General features: G+C 43.3%; 1 protein-coding gene across 8 annotated transcripts in view; it reads left to right on the top strand.

The window, feature by feature from the left end:
- The window catches only part of ncoa1 (nuclear receptor coactivator 1), a 99,996-nt gene that overhangs the window by 98 nt on the left and 86,947 nt on the right, over positions 1 to 12,951 (top strand). Inside the window, exons 1-4 of one of the 8 annotated variants that reach the window (XM_036985099.1) lie at positions 6 to 406; positions 513 to 579; positions 9,923 to 10,075; positions 11,266 to 11,447. The gene's annotated coding sequence lies outside the window, so the exon portion shown is untranslated. Of the gene's footprint in view, positions 1 to 5; positions 580 to 9,922; positions 10,076 to 10,113; positions 10,398 to 11,265; positions 11,448 to 12,951 lie in introns of those variants that run through there. The other 7 variants (XM_021612061.2, XM_036985098.1, XM_036985097.1 and 4 more) reach the window with 7 other exon arrangements.

The following is a 12,951-nucleotide window of genomic DNA, read 5'->3' as shown; positions in this document are numbered from 1 at the left end:
ACGTGCACGAGCTAAACTGTTTGCGTAGGGAGATGTTGAAAATGGCGGAGTATAGAGACCAACGCGACAATTAAAATATTAGTTAACCGTGAATGACAATTTAAAAACAAACGCAAGTTCTATTTCGGAATAACTTAATTTAAGGAGAGACATGGAGTATAGTTGAACACATCGAATTGGTTTTGAAACTGGCTTTGAATTAGCTAGCGTTGCTAATCTCGCTAGTTTCAATAGTGATTTTTTTATTTTTTTTTAATCGCAGGTTTGTTTGTCAACAGCTGACGTTTAGCCACCAACCAACTTTTCCCTTACCAGTGCCAAACTACAGCACCAGATCACATTGTCCATAGCGTGTGGAAGAGACTTACGGAGCGGCGGATCAGAAAATCAAGGCAACCGAACTAAGGTTAGCTGGTAGGCTAGCTCACGGCTTTAGCTGACAAATATTTACATTAAATTAGCCACTTAATGCATAGTAATTGTGCATCTAACGTGACAACTCTGATAGCTAGATTGCATTGAAATCGAGTAAATACAGAAGAGAATCACCAATCAACTTATAAGGGGCCTGACAAAAGGGTAAGTTAGCTAACTAAGCACAACACCTTGCAAAATTGCAGCAAAATAGTTTGGACTAAAATACCCTATTTGGCCGCTGATGGCGAGCTAGTAACTAGTAGCGGAGGATAAAACGTGGACAAGTTACCCAGAGAACATTAGCCAGCCAATCAATATCACATTCAATTACACCAATGTATTTGTTATAACATGTTAAATTGTGAGATTGCAAACAAGTTGATTTGTTTGAGGATCTAAACATCCGCTGCAGATCTTTTGATTAAGGCATTTTAATCCTTCTTGAACTAGTGGATGTGTGCATTTTGGCAGTCACTCATTATTTAGTAGAGCACGTGCCTTTTGTTTGCAAGACGGCTATATTCTAGCGATACAATTCATTGTTTTCATTAGTGCAACTAACCCTCTTTGGTTAATCAAAATTGTATTGTATCTTGTTCAGGACCAGGCTAGAACATTCAAATGTTTTGCTAGCCACCTGTGCCAGTTGAATTGGGCATATTTTTCGGTCTAGTTAGGTAATCAATTAGGGATACATTTATGACGACGATAAATTGATTGATAGGTTTGCACCAATTGCGTGATTGGAATGGAGGGTGAGGCTCAATTATGCAATTATTGCGTTGGCCGCACCACCAGTGAGTGAGGCATTTCGTTCGGTTCAAACACCAGTAGTCATGTTAGTCGACAACTTTTAGGTATTTTATTGCACTTTACAGCATTGTACTTTTTTTGAATTGATATTAGCTTTGTGGGGGAGTATTTATGAATCCATTTAAATTCTTGTTTCTTTATGTGCGTTTTGGTTGTTAGTGCAGTGCAAGTAGACTAGGCCTAACGAAACGTGTATTGTGCGTAGGCTATAGGCTACGAGCCTAGACCTCAAGGACGGAAGTCAATGCAATCAGGCCTCAACAATGCAGGTCAAAGTTAATAATCACTTCACAAGCATTTTGTATTTGCTATCAGCTTTCGCACAACTATCAAGTTCCGGAACAAAAAGTTGATATTTGACCAGTTTTCCCAACTTAATCACATGTTAATACTGTTTCTTCTCCCTTGCTGATTTTCTTTCTGCATGCAAAGGGAAAGTAAGATATGTATCACACTGGAAGAATTATGATGGCGGGGTGTTTGTGAAATGAACAATATGAAGCAAGAATCCACACCCTTGTGTAACCAGGAACATTCCAATATAGTAGCAGATGCATTGATTTGAGCATTCATCAGTAGAGGGAGATATGACTGTTGGACACAGTTATTGTGTTTTCCTGTGTTGCAAAGAGGAGGAAGATGGTCATGGTTAGAGTAACCAAAAGGTTTCTTGTTCGAATCCCAGAGCCGGCAAGGTGGACAAATCTGCCGTTCTGCCCTTAAGCAAAGCAGTTAACCCTCACAGCAACTGCTCCCTGGGCGCCGATGATGACGATTAAGGCAGCCCCCACCTCTCTGATTCAGAGGGGTTGGGTTACATGCGGGATGCATTCAGTTGTGAAACTGACTGTTTAATTAACACTTTTTTGTGACATTATTTTGACCTGTAGGAGCATTTGATATTACAGTATGCTCATAAAGGGGGAGAGGATGTTGGGGGAGCTATGTCAGTCCAGATATTTTAAGATTTGCCTAAAAGCGCAACCATTCTCAACAGCCTTTTCAGCGTTGTCATGTTTAAAGCATTCCTTTTCACAAGCTTAGTGAGTCATTTGTTTTTTTTAACCCTGAGGCACATGCAGTAGGCTAAGGATTTCAGGTGTGCATTTAGCAAAGTGGTTCATATTGTAGATGACAATATCAAGTGAATGTAATAGCCTAAGAAGTTGAGATAAATTATTTAGTCAATATTATAGTGAAAATTGGCCTTTATGATTAAATGGTACCATTGATGCATGATCCAAACCCTTGTGAGGGTGATCAGATTTGTGGGTGTGTGTTGGCGAGTGAAAGGAACGGAGTGGGGCGCTCAGCTGTGCCTCCCCAGCCGTCAGAAAGCTGACCTACATTCTCCTCTCCCTGGAAAGAAAGCTTGTGCAGCAGACTGTGAATTTGTGGGGGTAGGGAAGGAAATATAGGGAGCGAGAGAGAGAACGAAGGAAGAGAGCATTGTGGCACACTCACAGAGCAAGCTGAGGAACCAGATCCCAGTGTCCCATTTCTTATCGGGGCACGCTAGGAAGAGAACTGAGACAACAGTTTGTACAGTGGGACTGAGCTGTGGGAGGGAGCTGCTTGGCTGGGGTTTGGCAGGCAGTGTGACTGACTCACATGGCCCTCCCTTCAACTTGTTGTGGTGAGGGGGGGGGGGGGGACGACTTTTCTCTACTACAGTAGCATCTGCTGACTGGATCCGTGCCCTCAGGAGTCATTTTAACAGATTTGAGAAACGGTAGTGAAAGTCTCAACCCCAAAGTTTAAAGTACAGGATGTTGTAACCGGTTCAGTGTGGGTTTTTGTTCAGCTCCCCAGATGGGGATCAATGTATGGCCTGTCAGTTATATAATATTTCCTCACAATGGAGGGATGAGCTTTAGGCTATTGGCTGCTATCGCATAACGGTGCCTGTCTTGTGTTCTCTGTACCTGTTGGATATTTTTGGTTGCTGATTTCTCAGAGAGTATTCCCCCACAACTGTCGCCTCAGGCTGAGGTTAAAGTAGTTATTTTTGTATTTATTTGTATTTTTTCACCTTTATTTAACCAGGTAGGCAAGTGGAGAACAACTTCTCATTTACAATTGCGACCTGGCCAAGATAAAGCAAAGCAGTTCGACACATACAACGACAGAGTTACACATGGAGTAAAACAAACACAGTCAATAATACAGTATAAACAAGTCTATATACGATGTGAGCAAATGAGGTGAGATAAGGGAGGTAAAGGCAAAAAAAGGCCATGGTGGCAAAGTAAATACAATATAGCAAGTAAAACACTGGAATGGTAGATTTGCAGTGGAAGAATGTGCAAAGTAGAAATAAAAATAATGGGGTGCAAAGGAGCAAAATAAATAAATACAGTAGGGAAAGAGGTAGTTGTTTTGGCTAAATTATAGGTGGGCTATGTACAGGTGCAATAATCTGTGAGCTGCTGTGACAGTTGGTGCTTAAAGCTAGTGAGGGAGATAAGTGGTTCCAGTTTCAGAGATTTTTGTAGTTCGTTCCAGTTATTGGCAGCAGAGAACTGGAAGGAGAGGCGGCCAAAGAAAGAATTGGTTTTGGGGGTGACCAGAGAGATATACCTGCTGGACCGTGTGCTACAGGTGGGTGATGCTATGGTGACCAGCGAGCTGAGATAAGGGGGGACTTTACCTAGCAGGGTCTTGTAGATGACATGGAGCCAGTGGGTTTGGCGACGAGTATGAAGCGAGGGCCAGCCAACGTGAGCGTACAGGTCGCAATGGTGGGTAGTATATGGGGCTTTGGTGACAAAACGGAAGGCACTGTGATAGACTGCATCCAATTTGTTGAGTAGTGTATTGGAAGCTATTTTGTAAATGACATCGCCGAAGTCGAGGATTGGTAGGATGGTCCGTTTTACAAGGGTATGTTTGGCAGCATGAGTGAAGGATGCTTTGTTGCGAAATAGGAAGCCAATTCTAGATTTAACTTTGGAGATGTTTGATGTGGGTCTGGAAGGAGAGTTTACAAGTCTAACCAGACACCTAGGTATTTGTAGTTATCCACGTATTCTAAGTCAGAGCCGTCCAGAGTAGTGATGTTGGACAGGCGGGCAGGTGCAGGCAGCGATTGGTTGAAGAGCATGCATTTAGTTTTACTTGTGTTTAAGAGCAATTGGAGGCCACGGAAGGAGAGTTGTATGGCATTGAAGCTTGCCTGGGGGGTTGTTAACACAGTGTCCAAAGAAGGGCCAGAAGTATACCGAATGGTGTCATCTGCGTAGAGGTGCATCAGAGACTCACCAGCAGCAAGAGTGACATCATTGATGTATACAGAGAAGAGTCGGTCCAAGAATTGAACCCTGTGGCATCCCCATAGAGACTGCCAGAGGTCCGGACAGCAGACCCTCCGATTTGACACACTGAACTCTATCAGATAAGTAGTAGGTGAACCAGGCGAGGCAATAATTTGAGAAACCTAGGCTGTCGAGTCTGCCGATGAGGATGTGGTGATGTGCCTTGGCTAGATCAATGAATACGGCTGCACAGTAATGTTTCTTATCGATGGCGGTTAAGATATCGTTTAGGACCTTGAGCGTGGCTGAGGTGCACCCATGACCAGCTCTGAAACCAGATTGGTTTATTATTGCCCCCCCCATGACCTTGAATATGGAGCTGCATGATTAAGATGGAGTTAAAACTGTTTTGCTATGTTCTAAGTCATGTTTTTTTTTAACTGGCTAGCGTTCAGTTACGTCAGTGAGGTTGATGTGTTTTTACATTTTAGGTTGTTTTGGTCACTTGAGGTGTCATGGCTAAACTCTTGCACCTCTCCAGGGCTAGACTGCCATATGGACTACATATCCCTAGGTCTACACATTAATCCACATTGTTTATTTTTGACTTTAAAACTAGTGTGTTAGTTGGAGTAGGCTGCCTTGGATAGGTTAAACAAGAAGAGATTGGTCAAGAGAGAAATATTTGACATAAACAAACTACGACGAATGAGTTTTGCATGCACTTAATCCTGAAATAACCTGCCACTGACCCATCTGGGCTGTGTCATACTAGTGTCTAAAGTTCAACCATGTTTTATGCAAGAACTATAAGTTTACAGAAACATACAAGTGTCTTAGATTCACATTGTAATGAATTGAATTTAGTTTTCCATAACGTCATGCCTTTTTGGATTTGGTCCAGCGACTATAAATCAAGAAAGAGGTCATAGCAGCTCGTAATAAAGCATATTGGACAGCGCTCTCTGTGTATGAAATACATTTTTAATCATTTGGGATTGATGGTGATTATAAGGAAGCCATAATTTGCATCAACAAGCGAGTTGAGCCTATTTTGAGAGGGAAAATATAAAATCAATTATTTGCCACTATTTCTCACCTCCAATTAGTAACTTTAACCTGGTCTTGATTTCACCTAGAGCCCTACACCTGTCTTGTTTCAGCAGAAATGCAGGTCACTAAAGTGTGGTTACTCAAGCACTCAAATTGTTTTGCCAATACCGTAAGTGCCTGGGTGCACTGGACAGGCTATAAATCTCAAGGAAAAACTGGTTTGGAAGCAGTACAAAGGAATTATCTCACCCTGGCACGCTAGCCCCCTCAGTGTCATTGACTTTTTATGGCGACAACCGAGTTCATAATCTCTCTCACACAAACAAACCCTCCTCACTCTATGGAGGTGTCATTGATGATGCTGTCCTTAGTGAATGGTCCGCCATGTTCACATACAGATACATTTCTTTCCTTGTATCCTTCCCAACCTCTTTTCAGACATTATGCCATTCAGTTAAAATGACAGGCAGCGTCAGTCTGACACATCATTCTATCCACCACATTCATCCTTTGGTTTATTTTTTTATTTCACCTTTATTTAACCAGGTAGGCTGGTTGAGAACAAGTTCTCATTTACAACTGCGACCTGGCCAAAGTAAAGCAAAGCAGTGCCACACAAACAACAACACAGAGTTACACATGGAATAAACAAACATACAGTCAATAATACAATAGAAAGTCTATATACAGTGTGTGCAAATGAGGTAGGGTAAGGGAGGTAAGGCAATAAATAGGCCATAGTGGTGAAATAATTACAATATCAAATCCAAATCAAATTTTATTTGTCACATACACATGGTTAGCAGATGTTAATGCGAGTGTAGCGAAATGCTTGTGCTTCTAGTTCCGACAATGCAGTAATAACAAGTAATCTAACTAACAATTCCAAAACTACTGTCTTGTACACAGTGTAAGGGGATAAAGAATATGTACATAAGGATATATGAATGAGTGATGGTACAGAGCAGCATAGGCAAGATACAGTAGATGGTATCGAGTACAGTATGTACAAATGAGATGAGTATGTAAACAAAGTGGCATAGTTTAAAGTGGCTAGTGATACATGTATTACATAAGGATACAGTCGATGATATAGAGTACAGTATATACGTATGCATATGAGATTAATAATGTAGGGTAAGTAACATTATATAAGGTAGCATTGTTTAAAGTGGCTAGTGATATATTTACATCATTTCCCATCAATTCCCATTATCACTCCAGTGTTTAATTGCTATATACCTCACACTCAACGTCAACAAAACAAAGGAGATGATTGTGGACTTCAGGAAACAGCAGAGAGGGCACCCCCCTATCCACATCGATGGGACAGTAGTGGAGAGGGTAGTAAGTTTTAAGTTCCTCGGCGTACACATCACGGACAAACTGAATTGGTCCACCCACACAGACAACGTCGTGAAGAAGGCGCAGTAGCGCCTCTTCAACCTCAGGAGGCTGAAGAAATTCGGCTTGTCACCAAAAGCACTCACAAACTTCTACAGATGCACAATCGAGAGCATCCTGTCGGGCTGTATACGGCAACTGCTCCGCCCACAACCGTAAGGCTCTCCAGAGGGTAATGAGGTCTGCACAACTCCATCACCGGGGGCAAACTACCTGCCCTCCAGGACACCTACACCACCCGATGTCACAGGAAGGCCATAAAGATCATCAAGGACAACAACCACCTGAGCCACTGCCTGTTCACCCCGCTATCATCCAGAAGGCGAGGTCAGTACAGGTGCATTATAGCAGGGACCGAGAGACTGAAAAACAGCTTCTATCAAGGCCATCAGACTGTTAAACAGCCACCACTAACATTGAGTGGCTGCTGCCAACACACTGACTCAACTCCAGCCACTTTAATAATGGGAATTGATGGAAAATATCACTAGCCACTTTAAACAATGCTACTTAATATAATGTTTACATACCCTACATTACTCATCTCATATGTATATGTACAGTGGGGGAAAAAGTATTTAGTCAGCCACCAATTGTGCAAGTTCTCCCACTTAAAAAGATGAGGCCTGTAATTTCACAGACCTGTAACTTCTTCTTTAAGAGGCTCCACAGTCCTCCACTCGTTACCTGTATTAATGGCACCTGTTTGAACTTGTTATCAGTATAACCTCAAACAGTCACACTCCAAACTCCACTATGGCCAAGACCAAAGAGCTGTCAAAGGACACCAGAAAATTGTAGACCTGCACCAGGCTGGGAAGACTGAATCTGCAATATGTAAGCAGCTTGGTTTGAAGAAATCAACTGTGGGAGCAATTATTAGGAAATGGAAGACATACAAGACTACTGATAATCTCCCTCGATCTGGGGCTCCACGCAAGATCTCACCCCGTGGGGTCAAAATGATCACAAGAACGGTGAGCAAAAATCCCAGAACCACACAGGGGGACCTAGTGAATGACCTGCAGAGAGCTGGGACCAAAGTAACAAAGCCTACCATCAGTAACACACTACGCCGCCAGGGACTCAAATCCTGCAGTGCCAGACGTGTCCCCCTGCTTAAGCCAGTACATGTCCAGGCCCGTCTGAAGTTTGCTAGAGAGCATTTGGATGATCCAGAAGAAGACTGGGAGAATGTCATATGGTCAGATGAAACAAAAACTTTTTGGTAAAAACTCAACTCGTCGTGTTTGGAGGACAAAGAATGCCGAGTTGCATCCAAAGAACACCATGCCTACTGTGAAGCATGGGGGTGGAAACATCATGCTTTGGGGCTGTTTTTCTGCAAAGGGACCAGGACGACTGATCCGTGTAAAGGAAAGAATGAATGGGGCCATGTATCGTGAGATTTTGAGTGAAAACCTCCTTCCATCAGCAAGGGCATTAAAGATGAAACGTGGCTGGGTCTTTCAGCATGACAACTAGCTAGCCATTTCACATCACATCGTTACACCAGCCTAATCTCGGGAGTTGATAGGCTTGAAGTCATAAACAGCAGAGCTGCTGGCAAAACGCACGAAAGTAATGTTTGAATGAATGCTTATGAGCCTGCTGGTGCCTACCATCGCTCAGTCAGACTGCTCTATCAAATCATAGACTTAATTATAACATAATAACACACAGAAATACGAGCCGTAGGTCATTAATACCTAAGGCTGCCCAAACTGTTGCATATACCCTGACTGCGTGCAATGAACGCAAGAGAAGTGACACAATTTCACCTGGTTAATATTGCCGGCTAACCTGGATTTCCTTTAGCTAAATATGCAGGTTTAAAAATATATACTTCTGTGTATTGATTTTAAGAAAGGCATTGGTGTTTGGTTAGGTACACGTTGGAGCAACGATTGTCCTTTTTCGCGAATGCACACTGCATCGATTATATGCAACGCAGGATAAACTAGTAATATCATCAACCATGTGTGATTACACTAGTGATTATGATTACATTTAATGCTAGCTAGCAACTTACCTTGGCTTCTTACTGCATTCGCGTAACAGGCGGGCTCCTCGTGAGGCAGGTGGTTAGAGCGTTGAACTAGTTAACCGTAAGGTTCTAAGATTGAATCCCTGAGCTGACAAGGTAAAAATCTGTCGTTCTGCCCCTGAACAAGGCAGTTAACCCACCATTCCTAGGCCGTCATTGAAAATAAGAATGTGTTATTAACTGACTTGCCTACTTAAATAATGATTGAATAAAGGTTGTACAAAAATACATTTAAAAAATGGCAAAATCGGTGTCCAAAATTACGGATTTTCGATTGTTATGAAAAATTAAATCGGCCATTCCGATTTAATCTAGTCCACATCTACATCCCAAAACATGGGGCCAGTGATATGGGAGGATGGAATGATAGGCTGGAGGACACTCACAGGACTCTCAAGTGACATGGAACCACAAGGTAATGGAAAGCAGTTCCTCCAACATCCGGATGCCGAGGCAGTGATTTTCATCCTCGACCAGGAGAAGGTGTGGTCATGACTTTGGAGCCACGGAAATCCGAGGATGACTTTTGTGTACAGGAGCAGTGATGATGAGGAAGGGAAGGATTTCTTGGTGCATGGTTCCCATGGTGAGGGTGAGTGGTGCTGTGATAGTGCTGGATCCCAATGGTTGTTTATCCAGGGCTTGGACTAGAAAAGGAGAGGAGAGAGGGTACACTGCAGGCACGAAGACGAAGGCCTGGTCAATAAAATTCCCCGCAGCACCAGAGTCCACTAGAACTGTAGAAACAACACCTGAGGGACAGCCAGCCAGTGAAATGGAAATCAGGAAGGGTTTGGCGGGAAATGATGATATTACTCTGTGAGACTGATGATCACGGGGCTGTCCCTCTGCCCCAGTGGACTTTGGATTGGGATGTACAAAACATGCCGCTCTGCGGCGGAGAGGTGTGTAACCCCTATCTTCATGTGTTCAGGATCTGCCCCAGGACGTCCAAAAGAGGGTGAGGGGAGCCACTGCGATGAGTGCGGCCAGGGACTCTGTCTGGACCTCCTCGTGCAGTTCCCTTTGAAATAGGGTGCTGAACGCCGGCTCATTCCATCCGCTGGAGGCTGCCACGGTCCGGAAGGTGAGGGCATACTCTGCAACGGTCTGGGCACCCTGCCGGAGTTGGAGTAGTCGTTCACCTCCAAGTCTGCCCTCCGGTGGATGGTCGAAGACCGCCCTGAACAGAGCCATGAACCTCTCGTAGGAACCCATCCATTCCTCTCCTCTCTCCCAGATGGTTGTAGCCCTCATTCATAGTTGTGCCAGCTGATCATGGTGTTTGCGGATTAGATGTCCTTGTTCGTCGACCGTCTGGGAGACGTCCTTATCTTTTGCTGCTTCCATTTTTGAAGTGGCAGTATTCTGTAACGTATATGCAGGGATTCAGGACACAGGTGCAGAAGGTGAGTTTAATAATAATCATGAAGATAATACAAAACACGAGAAGTGTACTGAACGTAACCAAAACAAATACTGCCTGACTACTGAGGCTACAGAGGTCTTTATGAAGGGAGAGTAATCAGGGTTGTGATGAAGTCCAGGTGTGCTTAACGATGGGGAGCAGGTGTGCGCAATGTTTGTTGTCAGGACTGGCCACGTCGAGCGCCGGAGCGCGAGTAGACTTGCCAGTGAGCAGAAATGCATGTGGGGATGCTGTGTATTTGTGAGCATAGTAACTTCAAAGTCTTGACATGTAGTAAGTATCTCAATAAAACAAAAATCCCTGCTCTCTAATTCATATTTTGCGTGCGGTAATGATGTTCTGCTCGCTCAAAGGCACACTTTCAACTCGAGTTTAAAAGTTTTATTTGCGCGTCCCCTGCTGCCTCTGCGTTCGCGGGACCCATCCTATGCTTGCTCCACCACATTATGCGCTATCTACTGGCTTGTGTGCTTGCGGGACCCATCCTCTGCACTTACTCAATTATGCTTCATCTTGCTCAACAGCGCCATCTCGCGAGGACTCGACTTTATAGATCGATTTGAAACCATAGTTCTCATATTTATCATAAAGTTACTGTTACACTGTGTTACTCTAGTAACAACATTATATTAAGTTGTTACTTGGTCATTTAGTAGGCCTAATTGCATAGTATTGAGGTGACCCTAACATCTTTTGACACAAGCTGTAATAAGTCTGAACAACATTCTAATGGTGTTTAAATTGATATAGCTTCTCTTTTGCCTTGTTTAAAATGAACTGATATAGCTTAAATGTACATTTTGGTGTCCCAGATTGGCCTCCAGTAAACACAGAATTTTCTCTTTCAGGTCCAGCTCGCTCGCCCCTCCCCAAGTGGGATGGTGTTACATGACGGGGAGGCCATGGCGCCGTAGCCCCCTTTCCTGGATCCTGCCTGCCTGCCAGCCCGCCACACCACCACCCCCCTCAGAGCAGAGGACCACCGCCACAGCAGCCCCCCCATGAGTCACCCTCTGGAGCCCTAGATCAAGTATGTGTGGACCCAGTCTTCCCCTTTTATATATACTGTACTTACCTCAAGTGCATCCCCTGGTTGCTGTCTATGTTTCTTGCTTCATAGGTGGGGTTCCTTGCCTGTCCCCTTAACTTGCGATGCGCACAATTTGGTTGCTGGACACGGGAGTTCTCAAAAAAAATGCCTCCATTTACAGGTTGCTAATGAGTGCATTTCACACTACTTTTGGATTGTAATTGGATTTTAATGCTCATATGAATGTCCTGCTTAGTATGTTTGTCATCACAAATCAACTGTATTATATATATATATATGTTTTAAAGACTTCAACCAGTAAAATGGCTCTTTGACTAGCTTTGCTATTAGCCTATGTCAATGATCGTTAGAATTCTAGCTAACGACTGCTGCATCCAAAATAGGTATTTTGCAAAGATCACGACCAAAATAATCTTAGCGACTGTTTAAAACAACATTTCAAGTGTATTGTATGACGACTCAAATATATGGCTCCGGTTACAACAACCTATGAATGTTTCTTCGTGGTGCTCACTGACGATTGGTAACTTCCTGCTTTCTGCATCCAAAAGGCGCGCACATCCATGCGTGAAGAAAAGGGCCATATAGGCCAGGTTCATTCGTAAATATATAAGAAGGAAATTGGATTGATTGCTCAATTACTTTATTCATCTACCCCCTCCTCTTCAAACTCTTCCCCCCTACAGTGCCATCGCTATGATCTGTTTTTTCTGTCACTGATCATCAGAAAGTTGATAGAATAATATGGCAGAAACGTGACTTTACACTGACGTACTCACTATTATATTGTTTACACCTTGGTGGACAGTCCTATCAGATCAGTGAGGGGGACACAGACCGGTCAAATCAATCGATCAATAACATTTTAATTGTCACATGCTGCATAAAGAATAGGTGTAGGCTAACAGTGCAATGCTTACTTAAGGCCCTTCCCAACAATGCAGAATACATTAAAAACAGTAATAATAATAGAAAAAATATACTGAACAATAATACAACTGCAACATGTAAAGTGTTGGTCCCATGTTTCATGAGCTGAAATAAAAGATCCCAGAATTGTTCCTTAAAAAGCTTATTTCTCAAAAATGTTGGGCACAAATTTGTATGCATCCCTGTTAGTGAGCTTTTCTCCTTTGCCAAAATAATCCATCCACCTGACAGGTGTGGCATATCAAAAAGCTGATTGAACAGCATCCTCTTTACACAGATGCACCTTGTGATGGGGACAATAAAAGGCCACTCTAAAATGTGCAGTTGTCACACAGCCCAATGCCACAGATGTCTCAAGTTTTGAGGGAACGTGCAGTTGGCATGCTGACTGCAGGAATGTCCACGAGCTGTTGCTAGACAATTGAATTCTAATTTCTCTACCATAAGCTGCCTCCAATGTGGTTTTAGAGAATTTGTCAGTGCATCCAACCGGCCTCACAACCGCAGACCATGTGTAACCACGGCAGCCCAGGACCTCCACATCTGGCTTCTT

This window comes from Oncorhynchus mykiss, chromosome 8, assembly GCF_013265735.2.
Source record: "Oncorhynchus mykiss isolate Arlee chromosome 8, USDA_OmykA_1.1, whole genome shotgun sequence".
Classification (NCBI taxonomy): Eukaryota; Metazoa; Chordata; class Actinopteri; order Salmoniformes; family Salmonidae; genus Oncorhynchus; species Oncorhynchus mykiss.
Note: the sequence above shows the minus strand (reverse complement) of the source record. Positions and strands in the feature narration are given on the sequence as shown.